The 15,562-nt window shown below is 38.2% G+C and overlaps 1 protein-coding gene across 5 annotated transcripts in view; it reads left to right on the forward strand.

The window, feature by feature from the left end:
* The window catches only part of ATF2 (activating transcription factor 2), an 89,810-nt gene that overhangs the window by 11,502 nt on the left and 62,746 nt on the right, over positions 1-15,562 (forward strand). For 3 of the 5 annotated variants that reach the window (XM_080799103.1, XM_080799101.1, XM_080799105.1), the window contains exon 2: positions 3,787-3,885. The gene's annotated coding sequence lies outside the window, so the exon portion shown is untranslated. Of the gene's footprint in view, positions 1-2,637; positions 2,781-3,786; positions 3,886-15,562 lie in introns of all 5 variants that reach the window. The other 2 variants (XM_080799102.1, XM_080799104.1) reach the window with 1 other exon arrangement.

Genomic DNA, 15,562 nt, shown 5'->3' on the forward strand with positions numbered 1-15,562 from the left:
ATCTTAGCTAGATATTCTACATAACTTGTTGCAGTTTCTGTATTTAAAAAAAATTTTTTTTTTTATTATTTATTCAACAGAGAGATAAAGAGCACAAGTAGGCAGAGCGGCAGGGAGAGGGAGAAGCAGACTCCCTGCTGAACAGGGAGCCTGATGTAGGGTTCGATTCCAGGACCCTGGGATCATGACCGGAGCCGAAGGCAGCCGCTTAACTGAGCCATCCAGGCGCCCCTGCTGTTTCTGTATTAGCACTTGCTCATTCACCTTCTACTTTTTAAAGATTTTATTTATTTATTAATTTATTTGTCAGAGAGAGAGAGAGAGAACAAGCAGGTGGAGCAGCAGGCAGAGGGAGAAACAGGATCTCTGCTGAGCAAGGAGCCTGATGCGGGACTCTGTCCCAGGACCCTGGGATCAGGACCTGAGCCAAGGCAGACACTTTAACCAGCTGAGCCACCCAGGCATCCCACCTTCTACTTTTTATTTATTTTATTTTTTTTTAAGATTTTATTTATTTATTTGGCAGAGATCACAAGTAGGCAGAGAGGCAAGGCAGAGAGCGGGGGGGGGGGGGTGGGAAGCAGGCTCCCAGCTGAGCAGAGAACCCGATGTGGGGATTGATCCCAGGACCCTGGGATCACGACCCAAGCTGAAGGCAGAGGCTTTAACCCACTGAGTCACCCGGGCACCCCCACCTTCTACTTTTAAAAAAAAGTTTTTTTAAGTAATCTCTATACTCAGTGTGGGGCTTGAACTCAAGACTCCAAGATCAAGAGTTGCATGCTGTACTGATGGAGCTAGCCAGGTGCCCCCTCATCTTACACTTTTATGTTATGAAGGTGGCTTCTTTACTTAAACCTCATGCACCAGCTCTGCCAGCTTCCAACTTTTCTTCTGCAGCTTCCTCACTTCTCACAGCCTTTTTAAAATTAAGGAGAGTTAGGGCCTTAGTCTGGATTAGGTTTTAGTTCAAGGGAATGTTGTAGCTGGTTTGATCTATTCAGACCACTAAAAGTTTTAGTTGTAAGGCTGTTTCATTTATCTTTTGCATGTTCACTAAAATAACACTTTTGATTTCCATCAAGAAGTTTACCTTTGCATTCACAGCTTGGCTACCTGTTTGGTCCAAGAGGCCTAGATTTTGGCCTGTCTCGGCTTTCAACATGCCTTCCTCACTAAACGTAATCATTTCCAGCTTTTGGTTTAATGTGAGAGATGTGCCCCTCTTCCTTCCCCTTGAATATTTAGAGGCCATTGTAGGGTCATTAGTTGGTCTAGTTTCAATATTGTTGTGTCTCAAGACAACATAGGGAAGCAGAAAGAGAGGGAGAGAGATGGAGGAGCTGGTAGGTGGAACAGTTAGAATTTACAGATACGTATCAGTTAAGTTTGCTGTCTTATGTGGGTGTAGTCCCTGGCACCCTAAAACAGTTGTAATAGTAACATCAAAGATCACTGATCACAAGTCACCATAACAAGTATAATAAGAGTGAAGAAGCTTGAAATGTGCAAGAATTACCAAAAGGAGACACAAAGGCATGAAGTGAGCAAATGCTGCTGGAAAAAAATGGCACCAATAGAATTGTTCCATGCAGTGAAGATTGCCAAAAACCTTCAGTTTATAAAAAATGAACTGTCTGTGAGGCATAGTAAAGTGAAGCTCAATAAAATAAGATACACCTGTATAAGAAATACATATACAGTAGCTAGGGTAGGGTAGCGGTGGTAAAAGAGAAGGCCTTTACATGTGTTTCAAGTTACCAAAAAATACTGTTTAATGTGTTTCAAAGTCATTAATCTTAACATTGCATGCATAAAACATAAGCTGTATAGGCCAGGCCAGGTATAGCTTGCTAGCTTAATCTTCTTGCCTTTCTCTTGAAGTGAAGACCAGAAGTCCATCTCCCTGTTTTCTAGGGTGTTAGTTCCTGGTCTTTTGTGAGCAACTGCTAAAATAAGAACACAGTACTCTGTAGGAAAATCTGAAGCCCTACTTAAAAATATACATTTCCCTGAAAAACAATTTGCAGAAATTTATCTCTGCCTAGAAAATATGAACCTTTACACAGAGACATTTGTCCTTTGAACTGCTGCTCCATTTATAGTCCTTATTTTACATTTGTATAGCTAAATATCCTGTTCAGGTCCCTTTCCCTTTAAGGAAGAGTCTGTGTAAAACAGAATTTTGACACCAGCTTTGAAATGAGAGTCTTTCCAGCTTCTAGTATTCTCATCAGAGTTTTAAACCTGAAGACTGTTTCAGCAGCCTTATTCAAGGTAAAGTGCATTCCTTCTTTTCAGCAGTCTGCAATAGGGACATCTCCCAAGTTCATACACAGCCTAATAATGAGAGTGCAGTCCTTAAATAAGGAGAGTCTAGTTTCCCTTTTAATCTTGTTCCAGGATGACTGCCTTTTCCTGATGAAATTGGTAACTTGATTTTCTGCCAGGTTTTTACCCAGACCTGCTTGGGCACTCCATTACTTACATAATGGTCCTGTGTTAATCGTTTCTGAATTTTGTGGACTGTATATGTGAGTTTATCCTCCCAGACTGCAGCTTACTTAGGTTGTTTCTTTGCTCTTGCATTGTTATTCTGGTCTTCAGATTTCTCTCTCTTTTCTCTGTCACCTACAGATTGGCCTTTTATATTTAGAGAAGTCCTTTATGAACACTGGTCTTGCTCCTTGGCCACTGGCAGGACTTTCTGCTTTTGAAAGCTCCCTTCAGTGGACTGCTAAGACATTTCTACAAGGTATCCAACCATCTTACATTTTAAGGTGAGGTGTATGATGACAGAAATGTTGACCAGTATTCATTTTCTTCTTTTTCTTTATTATAGGTGCTCCAGTTTTTAACTAAGCATATGATGAAATTAAGAATTTATTTCTTAGCCCGGTATAGCTGTTAAGTTCTGGTGTATGGAATGTAAATAGAAGTTTCCTGTGAGTTGTTGGAAATAGCAGGCTATTGCTCATCTCATTTTCTTTCCTGCTATCTGATCAGCAGATGTTATGGTTAGACCTTAAGCAATTATTTTAAACCATGAAGGGGACACCACATACTGAGGATGGCAAAACAACAAAATAGAAGGAACCTAATGATCATGATTTGGGATTACCTGTGCTTTTATGTGAGAGAAATTAACTTCTGAATCATTTAAGCCATTGTTAACAAATTTTGAGTTTTCTGTCACTCATAGCTGAACCCAGTCCAGCTGATATAGGTATTAAAAAATTGAGCTGTTTCCAAATGAGAAGCATATGAACTGGGTCCCCTGGGTGGTATGGTACAGCCCTGACGCACACAAAAAATTTTATCTCTAAATAAAATGTGGAAGAAAAGAAAAAAAAATATATATATATATACACACACACACATATATATATAATCATCTCCACTCAGAATTTTGATGATCAGATTCAGCAGTGCCATTTCACCTGTTATGTATGACTACCCCCCATCCCCCATTAAAAAGCTTCATTTTTCTCCTTTTACCAAGATTCCATTGCTGTACTTCATCTTTGAAGCTGTTACACCTCTAGGTAGCATTTTGCTAGGAGTTACAGGTGACCACAGGATAAACATCTTCCTGGAGCATTCTGACTTTCAGAGGGAACCTTAATTTTTATATCAGAAAATAATGGCATTAAAGACAAACTTGACATACATTTTTAAAGTAAATACTTAAACATTTTTGTGACAGAGTTCAGATGCATGAGCCTATTTCCTCAGATCTCACAGAGTAAGGTGTTCAGTCTCTTTTCTGGCTCTCCTTTGCCCTAGGGATACTCAGATGGAAACTTGAGAAGAACTGCTTACTTGATTAGAGTTAAGCGATTCCTGGCAGCAGTGAATAAAGCTCATGGCCCACCAGTTAGAAAGGTAAGAGATTTTAAGCTTCTAATGCAAAAGTGTTTTTTTAATTTTCCAATTGTCTCTCAAATATTACTGAATTCAGCAGGTGCTTCCAGATTGTATCCTCAGGGTGCTAGTGTCCTACCATATTGATAGTGTTTAGTAGGGGAAAAAAAAATGTGGAGGTTTAGTAAATTTGGAAATGTTCTTTTGGAGCTACAGTGCATATCCACAAAGAAAAGCACACTGAAGACTTAACATCAAATTGTTTAATTTTTTTTTTGAAAGATTTTATGTATTTTTCAGAGAGCACAGTAGGGAGAAAGGCAGACAGAGGGAAAAGCAGGCTCCCTACTAAGCGAGGAGCCTGATGAGGGACTTGATCCTAGGAGCTTGGGATTGTGATCTGAGCTGAAGGCAGACAGTTAACTGACTGAGCTACCCAGGTGTCCCAAATTGTTTAATTTTAACTCAGAGCCTCCTAAACTTACCTGACTAGGGAATTCTCTGTAGCACAAAGAGGTCCCCATATGAAAGTCTCAATTCTTCTAGGAGTTTATACATGACAGTAACAAGAATTACTCCTTGAGGGGCGCCTGGGTGGCTCAGTGGGTTAAAGCCTCTGTCTTCCGTTCAGGTCATGATCCCGGAGTCCTGGGATCGAGCCCCGCATTGGGCTCTCTGCTTGGCAGGGAGCCTGCTTCCTCCTCTCTCTCTCTCTGCCTGCCTCTCTGCCTACTTGTGATCTCTGTCTGTCAAATAAATAAAATCTTAAAAAAAAAAAAAAAGGATGACTCTTTGAAGTATATTCTTTCTTTCTTTTTTTTAAGTGCCCAATATGGGGCTTGAACTCAGGACCCCAAGATCTAGAGTCACGTGCTCTACCTACTGAGCCAGCCCAAAGCCCCGAAGTATTTTCTGTAGTCCAAAAATATTTTGGATAAAAAGTATTGCCCATTTGAAGGCTGTGCATGCTAACTGAAATGTCAACATTTATTTGCTTTTGTATTGAGTTAAATCAACTAACTTTAGTTCCATGATTATTCACACTGGTCAGAAACATTAATAGGAAGTTATACAGTCCTCAAATACACCTTTATTGAAAATCTATGTGTTAGTCACAGTGTGGTGATGTTAAAGTTATAAAATACAGTGGTTTCTCGTTCTAAGCCATTTATAGTTTGGGGATATAGCTTCTAAAAATGGAAGGAAAATTTTGGTAAATTAAATGTGATCTGGCATACAAAATCTTCCAAAACATGGTAGTCTAGTGATAGACTTTGTCAGATATATCAAGATATACAAGCAGATTGATTGGCCTGTGCTGTTACATCTGAATCTGAAGGTTCAGATCAAAAGAGAAACCATGTGTAAATGTACAGCTGCTCTAATTTGGACAAAATTTAGAAAATAAATATATATGTATAATGTATTTGAAAAAGTAAATTTTTTTTGAAAAAGTAATTTTTAAGCAGGAAATTTTTTAAGGAGAGTAAGGCAAATTTTTTCTTGTACACTGATATATGTGTGTGTGTGTGTGTGTGTGTGTGTGTGTATGTTAAATAATTTTTGAGCTACTTGACCAACTTAAATGTTCAAATCCTCATTTGGTTAGAATTATTTTCCATAAAATGTAATTCCAGGGGCACCTGGGTGGCTCAGTCAGTTAAGTGTTCAACTTTTGTTTGCAGCTCAGGTCATGCTCTCAGGGTTACAAGATCAAGCCCTGTGTCAGGCTCTGCACTCAGTGGGGAGTCTGCTTCTTCCTCCTCCCCCATCCCCTGTGACTTTTTCTTTATCCTTCCCTCTTTCCCTGTGCCCTTCCCCCCACATGTGTGTGTTCCTACCCCCTCAAAAATAAATAAATCTTTCTGAAAAAATGTAAATTCCATGAGGCAGGGACTGTGTCTGTATAATTGTACCCTTAAGTGTAGCACAATTCCTATCTTCTTGCATGTACTCAATAAATATTTATTGACTAAATGAGTAAGTAAATGAGTGATCTGAATTTCAGGGTAGAGAGAGTGGATGGAGGGTGAGCAGCTACTAAGATGGTTAGGTGGGAAATGAGCGCATTCTAGGCTGAGATAGAGCAGATTAAAAGCCTGCATGAAACTAGAGCCAAGGGATTAAGGAGTAGCACAAGATTGGGCTAGAAGGCAGGGGTCAGTCCATATGCAATGGTCTGGAGGCAGTATTATGGATTTGAGGCCTTATCCTAAACATTTCTTTTTAAACTGGTCCTTTCCTCTCATTTTGATGGGTACTGTTGGTGTGCAAGTCATCATTCTCTTTTCTGAATTTAGCAGTAGTTTGTACTGACTTTCTTATGCATAGTGTTGCCCTTTAATCCATCCTCCATACTTCTGTTAGATCTTGCAGAAATTCCCCTTTGATTATCTAGTTCATCATCATAAAATCTTTACATTTTTTTACAGCAGAATTAAGCACACTTATTCTTTAAAGGGCCAGATAGTGGATATTTTAGACTTGATAGGGGTCACATATGGTCTCTTTTGCTTATTCTCCTGCCACCCCCACCCATTTAAAAATGTGAAAAACTTGCTTAGCTCAACATTTTGGCACAAGCCTATATTTATAACCTCAGAGTGGCAGTGGGATGGGGGTGGTGAGGGTGGAATCCAAACTCCTTGCCGGGGTTTGCTTCTCTTTCTGGCCTTATCTCTCTTCCCTTCAGCCATCAGAAATTCCTAAAGATCCATAAGTGTACTCTGCTTCATTGTGATTCTACACGTTCGCTGTCTTCTCAGCTGAGAACATCATCCCTCGCAACCTGATGCCTCTACCGTTGAGACTGTACTCAGGCACTACTTCTTTAGTAGTAGCCTTCCCAGACCCTCTCTCCACATTTGGCCATGTGCTTTTCTTAGTTAGTGGTTAGAAACTTAACCAAATGAATTCAGGTTTTTTTTTAAAAAGAGTTCATACTCAGAATACAGAAGACTTGCATGATTCAGTCACAGAAAGCATAGTCAGGCATTATGGAAACTACTTTCCTTCTTGGCTGCATGGTTTCGCATCTCCGTTTTTCTGTGCCTACCCTCTTCTGGGTTTCATTAATTTCTTAACAGTATGAATATGATAGTAAATGTCTACCAGTCTGGAGTATGATTTAGAATCTCTGCTGCCCACCTCTGTTTGGCTGATTTTTTTTCTTTTTACAAATTTTCTGAGGAGGTAATCTGATCGGCTTCGCTTAGGTGTCTTCCCTGGTTCACCTGAGGCAAGTATGTTAGGGTCATGGATATTATAGGATTGCCCTTCACTGGTAATCTGGCTCTCTCGAGGAGAGTGTTGGTGCTGAGGAGAGATGACCAGCTCCATAATCTTAATCTTCCATGTTCCCATGGTGCCTGTGTATATCTTTATTATTATATGTATATCACTGAATTATACTTGTTTGTCCTTACTAATTTGATTTTGAGGGCAAGGACCATATCTCTTATTCTTAATATGGCATAAGGTACAAAATAGGCAGATATTTTCCAAATACATTTTATAAAGTAGTTGAATTAGAAATTTGGGGGAATGCTGTGCATTGTACCTAACATTTAGTATTATCCATATTTTAGAAACCTGCTTTGAAACTTGAGTAAATGCTTTTACAATAAGAAATTATAGCATTTATAGTCCTGTGGCTAACTAGAGGATCAGTAAAATTAACATTTTAGAATCCACAAATTTTGGGGGTGCCTGACTGGCCCAGTCAGAAGAGCATTTAGCTTTTGATCTCGGACTTGTGAATTCGAGCCCACATAGGGTGTAGAGATCACTTAAATAAAAAAAAATTTTAAATATTTTTTTAATTAAAAAAAGACTCTAGAAATTTTTTGAAGTTAATCACCAGAAACTGACTTGCTCCCTCCCATTTTTTTGAAGATTTTGTTTTTTAAGTAATCTCCACCCTACATGGGGCTTAGACTCACAACCCTGAGGCCAAGAGTCACATGTTTCACTGACCAAGCCCGCCAAACATCCTTCTCCTTCCCATTTTTAAAGCTTCATCTACCCACCCTATTTTCTATGACATAAGTTGGTTTCTTTCTTTCTTGTTTTTAATGGAGATTAAAGAAAAGCCAGGTATTTTTATCAGCTGAATCATTTGAATGATACTATTCCCGTGCCATTTTGAATTCTGTTATTAGTGACCTAAAGGATCATCTTGTTTTAACACATTCCATATTAAAAAAAGGAACTAATACGACAGATAATTGTCTGATATCATCTGAGTTTTTATTCAGGTATGGTAATTGTTCCATCGTGGTTCTGTTTGCTCTTAACCTTGCAGTATAAAAGTGATTTTTCTACTCTTTGACATCTCATAACATGAAAGTTAAAACCAGAAACAAGCAGAGAATCGTTAGAGAATCCATGTTTTGTAGTATTTTTTTCATAACTACTCCTAAACACTACATGACACTAATTATATTGTGGGTATATAGTACATTATTATAGTGCAAATAACTATAATTTAAACTCCTTCTGTAAGTTTTTCCATTTTTAATTTTTTAGTGCAGGAGTTTTTAAGAGTGAGTTGCCAGCAAGATGTCCCATTATACCAAATACTTTATTTTCTACAATAAGACATTTTCCTACACAGTACAGCCCTGAAAATCAGTAAGTTAACATTGATATATTGCTATCATCTAATCTGCAAATCATTTAAATTTTGTCAGTTCCAATAATGTTCTGTTATAGCAAAAAATTTCTGTCTAGAATTCACATTGGAGTTAGTTGTCATGTCTCACTCATCTTTTTTAATCTGAAATAGTTCTTTAGTCTTTGCATGAGTTTGATGCCTTGGACACCTTAGAAGATGAAAGACTAGTTATTTTGAAGCGTTTACCTAATTTGGGGTCGTGTAATATTTTACATGATTAGATTCAGGTTTTTTATGTATCTTTGACATGACTTTATAGAAGTGATGCTGAGCATCCTGTTGGAGGACATGATACTGGTTTTCCTTATTTCTGATTTTGTTAATTTGAATCATTTGAGTAAGTTGATATTTGCCAGACTTTTGTAATTAAAATATATTTTATCAGGAGATATTTTGGAGGATATAAATGTTCTGTCTTATCGAATGTTGTATTTATTCTTTTATATTGCTGTGTATTAATAGAATCCTATTTTTTCACGATATGATCCATTACTGTCATTATTTATTTTGATTCTGAAATTGTTTCAGATTTGATTACGTTATAGCCAAATTTGTAACCAAGTCCTTCTTTATTTTCTTGCAAAAGATATTCAAGGCCCATCCTGTACTTGCCCCACCGTAGCCCTGGAACCAGACAATTCTTGAAGGAGCCCAGGTTCCTTTGGGTAAAGAATGGTATTTAGACATCAAGATCTGGGTGCCTCATAGATGTATTGCTTTGAGAGTATCCGTGTTCTCAGGCCCTCAGTATACACAGCTAGGGAAATATATGAACATATATGCAGATATATACACACATATTATCATCTATACCTTCATATCTCTGTTGCTGTACCTTTATATCTCTTTTGAAAGTTAGGAATTCACACCAATATCTCCAATTTTCATCTGATTACCAAGATTCATTCTGTACAATTACCTTCACCTCTAGTGTGAATTTACCTTTACCCACTACATCCTTGATATATGTGTATTCTGTCAATCTCTATGTGTATATATAATGAATCACCTGTTGCTACCATGCCCACTCCTCCTCATCATGTAGATGTTCTCCATCTTGGGCCCTGGTGTACTATGCTGGACTGTACCACTTCTGTCACTCACCTCATATGGTTGCCTCCTCCTACTTCCCCAGCTACTCTCCATATCCATGGACAGTTTTCTCTTTCTGCCTCAGCTGTGACACTCTGGACTGTCTGCTTCCCAATAGCCTGTCTAAGCTGCTTTTCATTAAGACATCCTTATATATGTTTTTTAATGGAGGCTTGACTTTTGTATTTTAAGTTAGAAGAAATGGTTTGCTAGTTAATTTCTCCCATTTTCTTCTATTCATTTTTCCTTGAAATGTTCTTTACTATTTTCTCATAGGTGTCTCATATTATGTATGATTTTATTTGCTAGTAGATCTGTTGAATAATTCTAAAAGTCCTAAAGGGTCTTTCTACACTACTTTTCTTTTAGATGTGGTTTACATGAAGTTTCTGTGTGGTTGGTAGTCATAGAATAGCAAGGCGTAAGAGTTGATATACATAGTATATAGCAAGGCATACCAGCTGGCAGGCACAATATAGCATTAAAAATGTTCTTGACCCATTTTTTTAACCTTGAGTAAGTTGCCCTTTGGTACCTCATTTGTAAAGGTTAGGTAGTTGGAACTAGATCAAGAATCAGTAAGGTACATGATCATAAATCCATGTGCTAAGAAAGCCTGTGATCTGTATTCAAGAGAGAATTTTGGACTGAGATTTTATTTTTTAAGAATGGGCAAAGGAAGCACTTCACAGAACTACAAATGATTATATATATGAAAAAGTTTGACCTTATTAGTGTATCAAGATATGCAGTTTTAAAATTAGGGACTTTTTTCACTAATCTGACAAAAATGTTAAATAATATTCATTGTGGGGGTGCCTGGGTGGCTCAATGGGTTGGGCCTCTGCCTTCGGCTGGGGTCATGATCCCAGGGCCCTGGGATCGAGCCCTACATTGGGCTCTCTGCTCAGTGGGGATCCTGCTTCCCTCTCTCTCTCCGTCTGCCTCTCTGCCTACTTGTGATCTCTCTCTCCGTCGGATAAATAAATAAAATCTTTTAAAAAAAATAAGTATTCATTGTGGGTGCCTGGGTGACTCAGTGGGTTAAGCATTTGCCTTTGGCTCAGATGATGGTCTCAGGGTCCTGGGATCGAGCCCCACATCAGGCTCTCTGCTCAGCAGGGAGCCTGCTTCCCCTTTTGCCTGCCTCTCTGCCTACTTGTGATCTCTGTCTGTCAAATGAATAAAATCTTTTTTTTTTTTTTTTTTTAGATTTTTTATTTATCAGATAGAGATCACAAGTAGGCAGAGAGGCAGGCAGAGAGAGAGAGGAAGGGAAGCAGGATTCCTTCACTTTGACATAGTAATTTTGTTCTTGTTTTTCGTTGGTTTTTTTTGTTTGTTTTTTGTTTTTTTAATTAAGCAGAAATTTTACTTCTAAGCTTATCAAAGATTATTACAAACACAAAATATTCTTTTAAAAGTGTACCAAATTAAATCAAAGCCACATCATCAAAGTAAAATGGTTGTGACACTTAGAATTTATTTAGGTTGGGGCACCTGGGTGGCACAGTTGGTTAAGCATCCGACTCTTAATTTTTGCTCAGGTTGTGATCACAGGGTGGTGGAATCTGTGCTCAGCATAGAGTCTGCCTGAGATTCTCCCTCCCTTTTCTGCCCTTCCCACTTGTGGGTTCTCTCTCTCTCTCAAATAAATAAATACTTTTTTTTAAAGTTCGTTTAGGTTGTAGTATTTTCACATTTAATTTTTAATCATTTGCAGTGTTCTGAAAATCACATTTAAACACTTTTTTTAAAGATATGAAATAATTAGTATATTTATTTTTTTAAAGTACAATCACAGCTGTAAAGTAAAGAAATTTAAAGAAGACAAAGACCAAATGTGTTTCATACACAGGATTGGGCATTCTAATACACAATATGACATGAATCTTTCCAAACAAGTTTGCTAAGAAACAGCTCCCATGTTTAGTGTTAAAAATAAAGCAGTCTTCTCATTTAGAAAAATCAAGATATCATTTGATTAATAAAGCCCATTTTTTAAAAAAGATTTTGTTATTTGAGGAAGAGAGAGAGTGGAGTGAGTGAGAACACAAGTTGGGGAGTGGGGGAGCAGCAGAGGGAGAGGGAGAAGTAGACTGCTGGCTGAAGAGGGAGCCTGATGTGAGACTCAATCCCAGGACCCCAGGATCATGACCTGAGCTGAAGGCAGACGCTTAACTGACTGAGCCACCCAGGTGCCCCAATAAAGCCTGTTCTTCCCTCAGTTTTAAAATGCTTGTTGCTTTTCTTCCAGTTATCATAAGATCTTTCTGATATGAGGAATTTGAGAGGGAGGGTGGGGGGTTGTGGGAGGTTGTGGGGACCAGAGAAGGGAAAAATGAAACAGGATGGGATCGGGAGACAAACCATAAGACACTCAATCTCACAAAACAAACTGAGCCTTGCTGGGGGTGGGGGGGGGGGGCTAGGGATAGGGTGTTTGGGGTATGGACATTATGGACATTGGGAGGGTATATGTTGTGGTGAGTGCTATGCAATGTGTAAGCCTGATGATTCACAGACCTGTACCCCTGGAGGAAATAATACATTATATGTTAATAATAAAAAACTAAAAAAAAAAAAATGCTTGTCTTCATTTAGAAACTGTAAATTCATGAGAAAAATTACTTTTCTATGGTATAGAAATCCCTGGAACAACAAATTACAAAATATTCCATTTTTTAATGAACAAAAATGTTTTTCCTCCCAAAATGTAAACATCTAGCAAATAAACATTATGTTTCAGGTAGAGAAACACTAGTAATTTGCTTATGGAAGAGTTGTGTTTGGTGGTAACATTTTTGTCTGTCTTAAATATAGAAGCACTTTAACAAAAGAATCAGGCCATTATTATTTAAGGTCTATTCCTCCACCCAGTTTCCTTATCTGAATAGAAACTCATCAGTTTCTGTAGAATTTTGGCTATAGGAATAGACCACAGGAAAAATCTGAAATACCTAAAAGTCATTTGGCTGGAGAAAAGTGTTTTCTTAAGATTTGGAAGCAGTCATTCATCACTTTGTACTTAAATGCATTCCTCAGCAAACATCTTCCTTACAAGCCTTTAGAATAAAGCACGGGATCTGGCTTCTGGACAGGGTTGCTTCTAGCTGGACACCTACAAACAGGATATTCTTGCAGGCATTCTGCATGCAGTACTGCTGAAGCTCTGCAGACACCTGGGATACCTTGGTCCTCTCCATGCCTGCTTCCAGCTTGACCTGTTCCATTGAGCCACTGCTGCAGGACATTTACACTGGCTCTAGAAAACATGGCAGAGGTGCTGGGCTCCTTGACCTAGTAATTTCATTTCATTTCTAGAAATTCCTCCTGTGAATTTTTTTTTTTTTTTTTAAGATTTTATTTATTCAGGGGCACCTGGGTGGCTCAGTGGATTAAAGCCTCTGCCTTCAGCTCAGGTCATGATCCCAGGGTCTAGGATCGAGCCCCACATTTGGCTCTCTGCTCAGCGGGGAGCCTGCTTCCCCCGCTCTCTCTGCCTGCCTCTCTGCCTACTTGTGATCTCTCTCTGTCAAATAAATAAAAATAAAAGAGTTAAACAAAAGATTTTATTTATTCAGTTAATAGGGAGAGATCACAAGTAGGCAGAAAGGCAGGCAGAGAGAGAGGGGGAAGCAGGCTCCCTGCTGAGCAGAGAGCCTGATATGGGGCTTGATCCCAGGACCCTGAGGTCATGACCTGAGCTGAAGGCAGAGGTTTAACCCACTGAGCCACCCAGGCACCCTGCCTCCTGTGAAAAGTATTATAGATATTGCGCATAGATTCGTTATCAAGAATATTAGCTGATGATAAAAATCTAATGATAGTGGTTTAAGCAAAAAAAAAAAATCCATTAATAAAGAATTAGTGAAAATATGTCATAACCATATGATGGAATACTATATAGCCATTAAAAATTACATCTAATATTTAATAATATTACTATTTAATAATGTGGCAGAATTTAGGTAATTGTATTTTAAAGAAGGCTGTAACCCTGCCTTTACAGTTTGTAAAGCTGTGTATCCCTGTACATTAGGAAGACTGGAATATGTACTCTGTGGATTGCTGAACAGTAAATGGTGATATTCTAGGTGAATTTTATTTTTTCTTTTTGCTTTTCTGTATTTTTATGGGAGCAAATTTAAAGTTCCTTACTATGTCTTAGTTCAGTAGATAAAGTTCACTTCATATTATCAAATAACGGTGACCTTCTTCTGAACCCCAAGCTTCTACCTTAAAGGTTTTTTAGAATTATGTAAGACTCATTTATGTGGGATACCAAATAGTGGAAATTGCTGTGGCTATGTTGTAACAAAATTCAAAGTATACCAACTTTCAAAGTATACCTTAAGTTTGGGGTTCTGAGATAAAATTCGTAAGAGCAATGAACTAGAGAAGCATTTTGGGGGGAACATGTACATGTTTATACATGCAGTTGTCTTAGGAACCTGGAAAGAAGTCTGCATTGCATGTTTGATTAGCTTATGTGAACTCCCTCACAATCCTGAAAGCTTCTTGAAAGCAGGCACCTATCTTAGTTCACCACTACGTCCCTGTCATCTGGCAGAGTGCCAAACCCAAAGTGTACACTTAAATATTTGTTGGTTGAAAGAAGAAAAGAGGTAACTCTGATGGCACTGTATCATGGGAGCAAGAAAGATAAAGGACTATTAGAAGAAAAGTTAAAACTGAGATTAGAGAAACCAAAGGACATTTAAATTTTGTCTAGAACCCTGTTGTGTATTCTTTATGACAGTGATGCTCCTACCAGTGTAGGTTTGGATGTTTGCCAGAGAGTGGTGTGGTATATTAACAATTCTCTATAGTCATCGAATTCTCCAATAACTTAGAGTTTAACAAAGCTTCCTTTCCCCTATGAGCGTATTTCCAACTTTGCTGTAAAAGGGAGATGAGCCTCCGGGCACCTGGGTGGTTCAGTCGGTTAAGCATCTGTCTTTAGTTCAGGTCATGATCCCAGGAGACTGGGATCGAGCCCTGCATCAGGCTCCCTGCTCAGCAGGGAGTCTGCTTCTCCTCCCTCCGCCCTCTCCCGACTTGTGCTCTCTCTCAAATAAATAAAATCTATATTTAAAAAAGAGATAAGCCTAGCTATAGAGGCTTGAGATTCAGTTTAAGGAAGAGATAGCATTTAGGCCTCCTAAAACACCATCATTTATGTTTCAGGGTCCTTCAACTGTTGTATTTATAACTACTTCAGCTAGGTTTTAGAAAATAATAAGGAATGGGAATTTTTGTTGGTTGGCTAGGAAATAGGCTGATATGTAGGTAAGGAACTTCTTTTGTAGAGAAAGGGGACAGTTGTAATGGTGGGGAGTAGAAAAGATGAGAGAGGAAAGGGTACCACAGGCTCATTCCCTTAGAAAGCATTTCTGGAACTCTCAGTTTAGTTCCTGCACTACCTGTGTATTCTCATAGTGTGTTAACTTTTATTCTTACCAAAGGAATTGAAACTATATTTCCTTAGTCCTCTTTCTTCTGCTAGATTAAAAGTCTCTCAAGTACAGAAACTCTTTTTTCATCTTTGTGTCTTGGGATATATTTGGTGTTTAAATGTTTCTTCAACTTAACTAAATTTAAATTTTGCTTTGATTTTTCATAGCAATATAAACTGTATTTTACTAGTTTTAGAAGAGTTTTTTGAAGTAGACTAAACTTATTTGAGTTGTTCATATCATATGGCTATTTATTCATACCTTAATATTTAATGAGTAAATGCTGCTGTGAGGTAGGCACTGTTTTAGGTAGTTAACCCAAAGGTAAATTCCTTGCCCTCATTAAGCTCATATTCTATGGGTAATGACAAAAACATAACTTTTATAGATTCCCTTTGGATTATTTTAGTGTTCTTTTCCCTCTTCTCACAGACAGCATGATAAAGTTGGATGTGAATGGAGGAATAGAACC

This window comes from Martes martes (genome assembly GCF_963455335.1).
Source record: "Martes martes genome assembly, chromosome: 3".
Classification (NCBI taxonomy): Eukaryota; Metazoa; Chordata; class Mammalia; order Carnivora; family Mustelidae; genus Martes; species Martes martes.